Source organism: Apium graveolens, chromosome 2 (genome assembly GCF_009905375.1).
Source record: "Apium graveolens cultivar Ventura chromosome 2, ASM990537v1, whole genome shotgun sequence".
In the NCBI taxonomy this organism is placed as follows: domain Eukaryota; kingdom Viridiplantae; phylum Streptophyta; class Magnoliopsida; order Apiales; family Apiaceae; genus Apium; species Apium graveolens.
Window position 1 is genome coordinate 34,153,782 of NC_133648.1, and position 10,886 is coordinate 34,164,667.

A 10,886-nucleotide genomic window follows, 5' to 3' on the forward strand; every position below is an offset into this window, starting at 1 on the left:
CCTCTCTCCATGTCCACTAAATGAAGATTTGGTCATTTTACCCAATAGACAAGACTCACATGTAGGATATGATTCAAAATCAAAGGGGTCAAGTAACCCTTCCTTATGCAGTGTCCGCAGTCTATTTTCACTAATATGACCTAGCCTACAGTGCCATAAATAGGTCAGATTTTCATCATCACGTTTTTTTTATTAGTTTGTTCAATCTGAAGTAAATCATGCTCTACGTCACATACATACAGACCATTATTTAAAATGCCACGTCCAAAAAGAACATTATCTATAAGGATAGAACATTCATTATTCTTAATAATAAATGAAAAACCATCCACATCCAACATATGAATAGAAACAATATTCCTCACAATAGAGGGAACGTAATAACAATTATTCAAAATAATAGTCTTGCCCGTAGGCATATGTAAACTAAATGATCCTACAGATATGGCCGCAACCCTTGCTCAGTTGCCCATACGTAGAATCACCTCATCTTTTTCAAGAGTCCTACTTCCCTTTAGTCCTTGCAACGAATTGCAAATATGAGAACCACAGGCGGTATCTAATACCCAAGTAGAAATTTGACCTAGTGACATATTAACTTCGATCATGAACATGCCTGAATCAGAATAAACTAGTGGGAGACGCTTATAAATAAAGACCCGATTCATATAGTGTTTTGAAATGAAATTGAATATTTGCTAAGTGTTGTTATGTGTTTATCATTTACAGATTTACTATATTCGTCATGTCTTCTGCACTATCACTCCGGAGCATACTAGATGCTCACAAGTTGACTGGTCCTAATTTAGCTGTTTATTTTCACTGTAACAAGTTGGGGCACTGGAAGAGGAACTGCAAGGTTTACCTTGCAGAATTGGTAAACATAGGCATATATCTCATATATAAAATTAAATAAACAAGTAAATGTAAAGTGCAATAAAATAAATGTGTTTGGTTATGGCCCCATCCTATGTGATCTTTATCAAGCTCATGATAAAGATCAAGGTCAATCTAATATGGTGATGGAAATAAATACAACTACTTATTACATAAGTCTTCTTCTTTGTTTAGACTTCTTGTATGCCTCGTCTTCTTCTTTGTATCACCTCCATTGGATAGCCTTCTTGAGTCTTCAATTACATTATATGATTGAAAGTAAAACTAATCTAATGAACTTATAAGAATAACTCGAGTTACATTCGAGATTTATGATTACAAAGATTGACGACATGCAAGTCGTATTTAAAACCAAAACCCAAACCATTACACTAAGGTCGAAAGGCCATAACCATCCACCATGCTCATACAACACATAAAAGCATGTTAAAACACATAATCTGATCTTAACATATCATATTATCCATGATCTAATCATAAAAAGAAAATATGACAAAAATCAGAAAAATCAGAATCAAATCAGAAAAACAAGAATCACTGTTTACGGGCAGTAAACGACGTCAAACGCCTTACAGATGAGTCATTGATAGCTTTAACTATTAGTTTTGTTCAGACGCTCGTTTACCTATGGAATAGGGTATTCGTTTGCGTAAATCGGACACCAGACCCAGATTTCAGCAAATCTGCAGCAGCCAATTCAGAATCCGTATCTAATATGATTCTCATAATTAGAACAAACATAAATAATGTATATATCAGTATATATACAGATTACATAATCATCTCATGATTATACAACTCACATGAATATCATATATTCAAAACCATACATATATAAGCATATTATATCAACATCAAATCATGGCGAATCACGTACATGCTCATATATCGAAAATAGTTAAACACATAAATGAATTAAAAACTTTTCGCAAGTAGCTCTGATGCTATTGAAGGGTTTTTAGCACATAAACGCAGCGAAAATGTAAATTTAAATCTTAAAAAAAACCGAAACCCTCCGCAGGATCCATGCGAAAAATAATATTTAATTCGTAGTTCAGTATGTTTACCTTAAGAAGCTTTACGTTAATGGAAAGATAGAGGTCTTTAATGGCGATCCAAAAATGATGAACGGAGATCCTTAGCAGCTGCTCCTCAAGTGTGAAGCACTCCACCGGTATCCACCAAGAAAATGATGTAATAAAGGAGGAGGATATGGAGAGAATTAGGGTTTTGTAAATCTTTTTTGGTTTAGGCAAAAATAGGGTCTATAATAGTATATTTATAGGCAAAATTTTCAGCTGAAAATTTTCCCATAAAATATTATTATTATTAACCCTTTATTATTCTCACTAATAATTAAAACACCTTTTAATTATTAATCCTTTTTCTAAACACTTTAGAAATAATTCTCTCACTTGATTTAATTTCCAAAAATTAAATTCTTAATTAATAATATTAAGAACTTTTTATTAATTAATTTATAATCAATTAAATCTCATTTAATCAATTATTAAATTTGTCAATTAATTATTTATTTCATAAATAAATAATTATCAGCCATTATTAATTAATTTCTCCACCATTAAATCACTCTCTTTTATGGTGTGACCCTGTAGGTTCAATATTAAGCCAGTAGTAGAAATAAATAATAATAAAACTATTTTATCATTATTTATATAAATTCTTTAATTCATTAAATATGATTAATTAATTAATCATATTTATTCTACATCGTGAGGGATACTTCTCAGCATATCGCGACTATCCGGATAATACGAATTCACTGCTTAGAATACCAGGAACCTATTCAGTGAGTAGTTACCGTACAATCAATTCCTTCACCCTGCAATGTCACGATTTAATACAAGGCATGGGACTTGTGTCAAGCCTATCTTATTTAATCACTTGTTTTCCCATTCACTATGCTTAGTTCTATTTAATGTAAATTAGAAACCCCTTTCTAATTTCATTCACTCTGGCCAGAGATTCCTAAACTAGTATAAGTGGATCAATATTGAACATTCTCTTCCTTCACTGGAAGGGGTAGATCCTTTATTGATCATACACTATCTTCGTGTACAAATTCCTATACCCAGTAGAGCCCTTATAATTGTCCCTTGAGACTAAGAACTAAACCAAAGCATAGCTCAGTGTACACAAGATGACTATGATGACCTCAAGTCTAAGGATACTTATACAACTATCACTATATGAACAACTGCTGACACGTGAGTGAACTCCATCAGTTGTTCAGCTGTGTGAGTCATATTCAATGAACTTATTCTATAATAAGCACCTACATACTAGCTATAGTGTCACCACACAAATGTCTATAAGAACAGACATCCTTCATAATGAAGCAAGCATAGTATGTACCAATCTTTGCGGATTATTAATTACCAGTTAGTAATTCTACGACCAGGAACTATTTAAGTTTAGAGTTATCATCTTTTAGGTCTCATTATTATGATCTCATCACAATCCATAAAAAGCTTTACTCTAAACTGTGGTATATCTTATTTAAACATTTAACTAGATAGAGCTCGCAATAAAAACAAAAAAAGTCTTTTATTAATATCAATGAAATTAAAACATATTATATAAAAGTTATTCCTAAATCCTCATACATGATTGGACTTAGGACATATCTCTTTCATTGTTGGCAGGCATGAGAAGGGGAGTATGAATTTCAGGCCTCACAGCTTCAGGAAGTGCAGGCAATGGAATATTAAGTTTACCCATGATGGCTCCCAAAACAACTGAATTTTTCATTTGTAAGTGCTTGTGGGAGTCCACCAAGGTTTGAATGTTAGCCTGTTGACTCTTCACTAGAGTGGTAAGAGCTTGCACCTGAGCTGTGAGATTGTCATTAGAGGTTTGCAGAGTGGAGACTTGCCTTTGAAGGTCTTGAACTTGAAGATTGGTTGATGTTGAGACATGTGGATGTAAGCTTGAGGAAGTAAAGGGTCCAAAAGTGTCTTGGACAACTTGCTTAATACCTTCCATAAGCAGTGCAGAAGGCTCATATCTTGATTGATGAAGCTGGTCCAGCTTGATCTTGACATCATTTGAATGAGTGATTTGCTGTTGGAGCACTGTATGAAGAGAGATGAAGGATTGTTTGAGATTTTTGACTTCATTTTCAATGGGAGTAAGATCCATCCTTGACATTTGATCAGCAAAATGCTTGAACTTGTAGGTGATCCGTACTTGAGATGGTATAATCTTATCCATCTTCTCATTTATCAGCTTTCTAATCCTGTCTTCATGACCAGTCAGTTTGACTTCAAGAGCTTTACCAAAAAGGTGAAAAGCTTTGAGCTGAGCTTTATAAACTTCTGTAACTGTATCATATACATCTTGTGGAGTCAAGGCCTTGGCATTGCTTCCTAGAATGATGATATATTCTTTCCTAAACCTGGCCAAGACTTGATCCATCTCCAATACAAAGTCCTCAGACAACCATGTATTTACATTACCATCTTGTTCTGCATCATTGACAATTTTCTCCTTTTGTTTCTCAACTTCTTCATTGTATGTAAGCATGATAGCTTGATAGTCTTGATTGCTCATGTTTGAAGTGAGTAGATGCTGTGAGATGTTTGCTTGCAGCCATTGTGAGAGGAGATGTGGTTGTTAAGGTTGTGAGTTTGAAGGTAGGTGTGAGGGAGTAGAACCACCTGTGACTGAAGTCATAATTTTACTCACAGATTGCTATGTGTTTATGATAGTGTGTTGTCCTCCACTTGTAGTGGGAACCTCCAATTGAATTGGAGGGGATTTGACATGGTTACTGTCATGTACACCAGCCTCAGACCCTTGTGCTTCTTGCAAAGCACTGTCACTTGAATGTGATAAACTTGCCTCCCCCATAGCAGGATCATTGGCAATTGTACTCCTATCATCAACTGCCAAAGCAATTTCTTCTAGGGTTTTGAGGGGAGTTGTTTCTACAAGAGGAACCTCTAATTGAATTTGAGAGGATTTAGATAGCTCCCCCTCAGGAGTACTACCGTCAAACCTAACAGTCTGTGAAGACTGATTTGCATATGAAGGTGCATTTAGTATCTCCATGGGGTCTTCAGTAAAAACTGATGATTCCCCCATGGTTTTCTTGGTGTCATCAAGATCTACCCCAGCTTGTAGCCTCTCATCATCTGATTGTAGTGTCTGGGTGGTGAGCAAGGTTTCTTGAACCAAGTCACTTGATTTAGCTTGCACTTGAGAATTAGATTCAAGTGTTGTAGATGGAGAAGAAATTTGTGAGATTAGAAGTTGTTGTTCAGAGGTGAGTGTTGGCAGCTCCCCCTGAATGGACGAGGGAGCTTCAATAGATGTGCCCTCACTGTGTGTGCCATCCTTATTTCTTCTATAATACACTTGGATTTGATCAAGTACAGGTTGTGTAAACTCTATACATGATGCATTGGGGTGAATGCTCTTTTCAATATACACACCCTGTTGAGAGTATGTATCTAGAGTCTGTTTAATCCCCATTTTTACAACTGCATCCTTTTGGGAGGATACAGAGGTGGCTTGAGTGGTCAGCTCAGATTTCTTATTCTTCTTTGATCTTTTGACCAAGGGTGACTTAGTTTATGGTTGATCCTCACCATTCTCATTCATAACTGTTAAGGTTACCTCATTTCTCTTCCTTTTACTCACTTCATCCTTTTGAGAAGATGAGATGGTTGGTTTCCTAGCTACTAATGGTTTTGAAGGAACATGCTCAACATGGGTAGGTTCCTGTGGGTGTGCCTGTGTTTGTGCTTCAACAGGCTCATGAACCATTATTGCACTAAGTTGACTTGCACTAGTTCTCATGTCTAGCATAGAATAAGGGTAAGTCTTAAATCTTTCAATCATGAAAGGTGTTAACTTAAGACTTACTGGAACCTTATTCTTAGTAAGAAGTGATCCAAATAGAATTTTAGATACTTGCTTACAGTTGCCAATTAGTGACCTATTTACTCCTTCTAGCATATGTATGTCATTAACTTTATAGTTTAAAGCTGACATAATAAATCTAGGTAGAAAAATTTCCTTACCTCTTGATTCTAATGGCATTGTTAGCTTGGAGCTCAATTCATCCAGTATGTAGTGTCCTATATTGATCTGTTTGTTGGTGTCCATTGAGTAGATCGGCTTCTGGACAACACTTGATATGTTGTCAAACCCTGACTTCCTGCAGGTGAATGCCCTTATTAATGATTCAAAAATAAAGGACCATTCCCTCCTTAGATATTTCTTGTTCATGCTGGCCAGGTTCATCTTCTCAGAATAATTGATGAAGTCCATGACTTCATACAGCCCATCCTGAGTTCGAGCCTCCACCAGCTTGTCAGTAGGAATTCCCCGTGCCATATTGACATCATTTTCAGAGATCTCCACATATTGTCCCTTGATTGTGCAGTTTATCACAATTGTTACAGCTTGGTTCTCATGCACAATTATCCTTGTTGTAGTTGTGTTCCAAAAGTCCCCTAACACATCCAAATATAACACAGGATTAACAGTATGAGCACCTACAAAGTAGGTCTCAGATAAGAACTTGACAAAGTATTGGAAAATATCAGACGCTTGGATTGCATCCAGAAATTCAAGGAAGTTGGTCTCCTAGGAGATGAAGGGTACAATATTGTTGACTGCCATTGATATGAGTATAAAGTTTAGTGGGTAGAAGAAATTAGTGAGAAAGGAGTGAAAACGAGAGAGAAATTGGTTTTGGATTGAAAATCTAGGTCACTTGAGATCTCGAAAGTTGTAAGTATGAATAAGTATCGAGATGTCTAGGTATTTATAGTAAAAGCAAATGACTTGTCGAGAACTCAAAAATAGACGTTTGGAATTAGTCTATCGAGAAGTCATTTTAAGAAATGAAAGATATATCGATAAGTCATTTTATTTATTCTTGTAGAAAACTAAAAATAACCTTATCAAGATGTCAAATAAATACCCAATTTATCTAGAGTGGACTGAATTTGATTCCAATTTTTATTTGAATAAATTTAAAGTAAAATCAGAATGGTTTTGCCAAAAGTATTTTACCATAATAATTTATTAAATTAAATTATTTTAGTTCTGAGTTATTTATAAGTCTAAAAAGATACTTGTAGAGAACTTTGTAAATTTACATTACTAGAGAACTCTACAATGACTTATCGATAAGTCATAATAATGCTTATCGAGAAGTCACTCGAGAAGTCAGTAAATTGACTTATCGAGAACTCACTCGAGAAGTTTTAAAATGACTTGTCGATAAGTCAGTTAGACTTATAAGAACTCAGCTTTCTATACACTTTTGATCAGTTTAAGTCTTCCTTGTGTTAATTTTGCATATTAATGATGTAAATTAACAACTAAGCAGTTTACTTAGAATTTGAAAAATTCTAAGTTCAATTTTTTTTTTGAAAAATAAATATGCAGAGATTTCTGAAATATTTATAATTCATATTTCAGTTAATTTCTAATTAAATCAAATTAAATTTGATTTACTAGAAATTAATCTGCTGCAGCACATTAGCTGAGTTCTTTCCTTAGGATGAAGAATTAAGCATTCCAATTTCACCTACAAGTCTAGTGAAAGTTGCTTCATCCAAAGGTTTAGTAAAAATTTCAGTTAATTATTTTTCTATTGGAACAAAAATGGGCTCAATGGTACCATTTGTAGCATGTTCTCTAATAAAATGGTACCTTACATCAACGTGCTTTGTTCTAGAATGATTCACTGGATTAGCTACTATAGATATAGCACTAGTATTGTCATACATTATAGGAATTTTGTGTAACACTAGGCCATAATCCATTAGCTGATTTCTAATCCAAAGTACTTGAGAACAACAACTTCAAAACCTCTGTCTGCAAATTATACTCGTGCAATGCTCTGTAATTTATATAATAAATATATTTTGAGTTCCCTTGCAGTTTACTTAGACAAGAAAGGAAGAAAATAATAAAAATGCTTGTTACTGGAATTGTTACGAAGACACGAGAAATATGACATTGGCAATTGATGATGGAGGAAATAATGTGGGAATGCTTCAAGGATCTGGCATTGGGGCCGGGATCAGTGGCGTTGAAGGAATGTAGGTGCTTAACTAGTAGCTACATATGATTGTCGTTATTGGTCAAATTTCATCTAATTTCTTCTGAGCTCTTAATATATGTATTTACTTATTAGGAAGACATGTCAAGCGATATAGCCATAGCCCCATTTAAATTTTTGGAGCGGTGTATGGGCATTGGTGTTACTCATGGTGCATTGACGTTACAGTGAAGTCTATATTTTGGAGTTGGTTATGAGTTTTGAACAGATAAATACTCCATGGAATAGTTAATTTTGGCTTAGTTTGTAGTTGAATGATAGTTATACTATGTAGTTTATACATGATGAGTGTAGTTGGCCAATTGGATGGATTGGATATTATTGTATTTGAATATATTATTATGTTGTTTTGCTAGTGATTTGGTTAACTTAGGTATGCAGTTTTGTATGTTTTGGTTTAGAAGCCATTTGGTATTTTTGCCATTTGGTATGTTATGGGTGCATATAAAACAATTAGTACATGTCTAATTTTTAGGCATAAACATCAGTTTTTACACACATTCTTAAAAATTGTTGTTAAAATGCTACATAGACATCAGTTCTTAAACAAATCCGTAAAGCACCTGATGTAAATTTCAAACAAATACATCGGCAAATTTTTAAAAACTTATGTCAAAAAAGGAGAAAGTTTAGTACCTTTTACATCGGCTACAAAATGATGAGGCAGGCATATACAGATTACGGTTACTATAAGGAAACAATGTTAAAAATAAATAACACATCGATTTTCCTTCAAAAGCGATGTTAAAGCCAGCTTTGACATCAGTTATATTTTTATAAACGATGTAAATGATGATTTATACTTTGTAAATTAATAGTTAAGGTTCATAATTAGATCATATAAATGCAATTTAGAAAAGATTGTAATGTAGCTTTTGTTTAAAAACAGAGAATATACATCGGATTTGAAGCCGAAACCGATGTTAAAGATGTTCCTAGATATCATTTCATAACCGATGTCATATGGGGGTACCTTTCCCTACACCCGCATAGACATCGGTCGGGAAAACTTTTAACATTGGTTTTTTGACTGATTTCTATTGAAGGTTTTCTAGTAGTATTGGAGAGGATTTAGATAGCTCCCCCTCAGGAGTAATACCCTCAAACCTATAAATTTGTGAAGATTGTTTAGCACATGAAGGTGCTTGAGAGACTACCACAGGATCTTTAGTAAAAACTGATGAAACCCATGTGTTTGTGTTGGTGTCATCAAGGTCTACCCCAGAGTGTAGCCTCTTACCAACTAAATGTGGTTCCTGAGTGGTGAGCATAGTTTCTTGAATCATGTTACTTGATTTTAGCAACACTTGAGAATTAGATTCAAGTGTCTCATTGTATGAAGAAGAAATTTTAGAAATAAGACTTGAGATTTCAGAACTGAGTGTTGGAAGCTCCCCATGAATAGATGATGGAGCTTCAGGAGATCTGCTCTCTATGTGTGTGTCATCCTTATTTCTTCTTTCATACACTTGAATATGGTTAAGTGTTGGTGCAGAATCTTTACAAGGTGCACTAGGGAGAGTGCTCTTTTTAATAGAGATACCCTATTGAGGGGATGCCCCTATAGTCTGTTGTATGCCCTCTTTTGCAACTACATCATTATGGAAAGATGCAGAGGTGGCTTGAGCGGTCAACTCAGTTTTTTTTCCTTCTTTGGTTTCTTGACCAGGGTGGACTCTATTTGAGTTTGATCTTCACCACTATCATCAATTATAGTTAGGGTTGTCTGCTTTCTCTTCTTTTTACTCACTTCACCCTTTTGAGTGGATGAAGTGGTTGGTTTCCTAGCTTCTATTGGTAAAAAAAAGAGGGGTCTCGGTTTGGGAAGGCCCATGTTGGGATTCCTATGTTTTTTCTTCCACATGTACATGAGCCATTACTGTATTAGTTGTAATTGTAGACCTCATGTCAGGCATAGGGTCTCGGTTTGGGAAGGCCCATGTTGGTATTCCTGTGTTTTTTCTTCCACAGGTACATGAGCCATTACTGTACTAGTTGTAATTGTAGACCTCATGTCGGGCATAGGGTAAGGGTAAGTCCTGAATCTCTCCAACATAAATGTAGTGATTCTAAGACTTACAATTACCTTGTTCTTTGTAGTAAGTGTACCAAATAGAATTTCAGACAAATGTTTACAATTGTATATTTGTATTTTATCTATACCATTAAGTAAATGAATGTCTTGAACTTTATGGTTTAAAGTAGACATTATAAACCTAGGAAAGAAAATTTCCTTACCTCTTGAAGACAAAGGCATAGTCAGCCTTGTGCTTAGTTCCTGCAGAATCAACATCCCCATATTGATGTGTCTATTGTGAGCCATGGAGAATACTAACTTTTGGACTACACTTGAAATGTTATCATACCATATCTTTCTGCATGTGAAAGCTCTCACAATGGATTCAAATATGAATGACCATTCCTTCCTCATATTCTTCTTGTTCATACTGGCTAGATTGATCCTTTCACTGTAATTGATAAAGTCCATGAATTCATCCAATTCTTCATGAGTAGGCACCTCCACCAAGTTTTCAGTAGGAATCCCCAAGTCCACATTCACATCATTTTATGGAAAACTCCACCTGTTGGCCTTGAATGGAGCAGTTAATCACCATGGAGATAGCTTAGTTCTCATGCACCACTGTCCTAACCAAAACTGTGTTCCAGAAATACCTAAGAACATTCAAGTACAGTACTGGATTTGCGGTTATAGCACCTGCAAAGTACGTTTCATAAAGAAACTTTACAAAGCTCTTGAAGCTATTAGGAGCTTGGTTTGCATCTGTAAATACAAGATAGTTGGTGCCCTCCTTTGGGATAAAAGGTGTAACTATGTTTGATGCCATTTGAAGTGTTTGAATTTGAGTGGGTAAGAATAATTAGA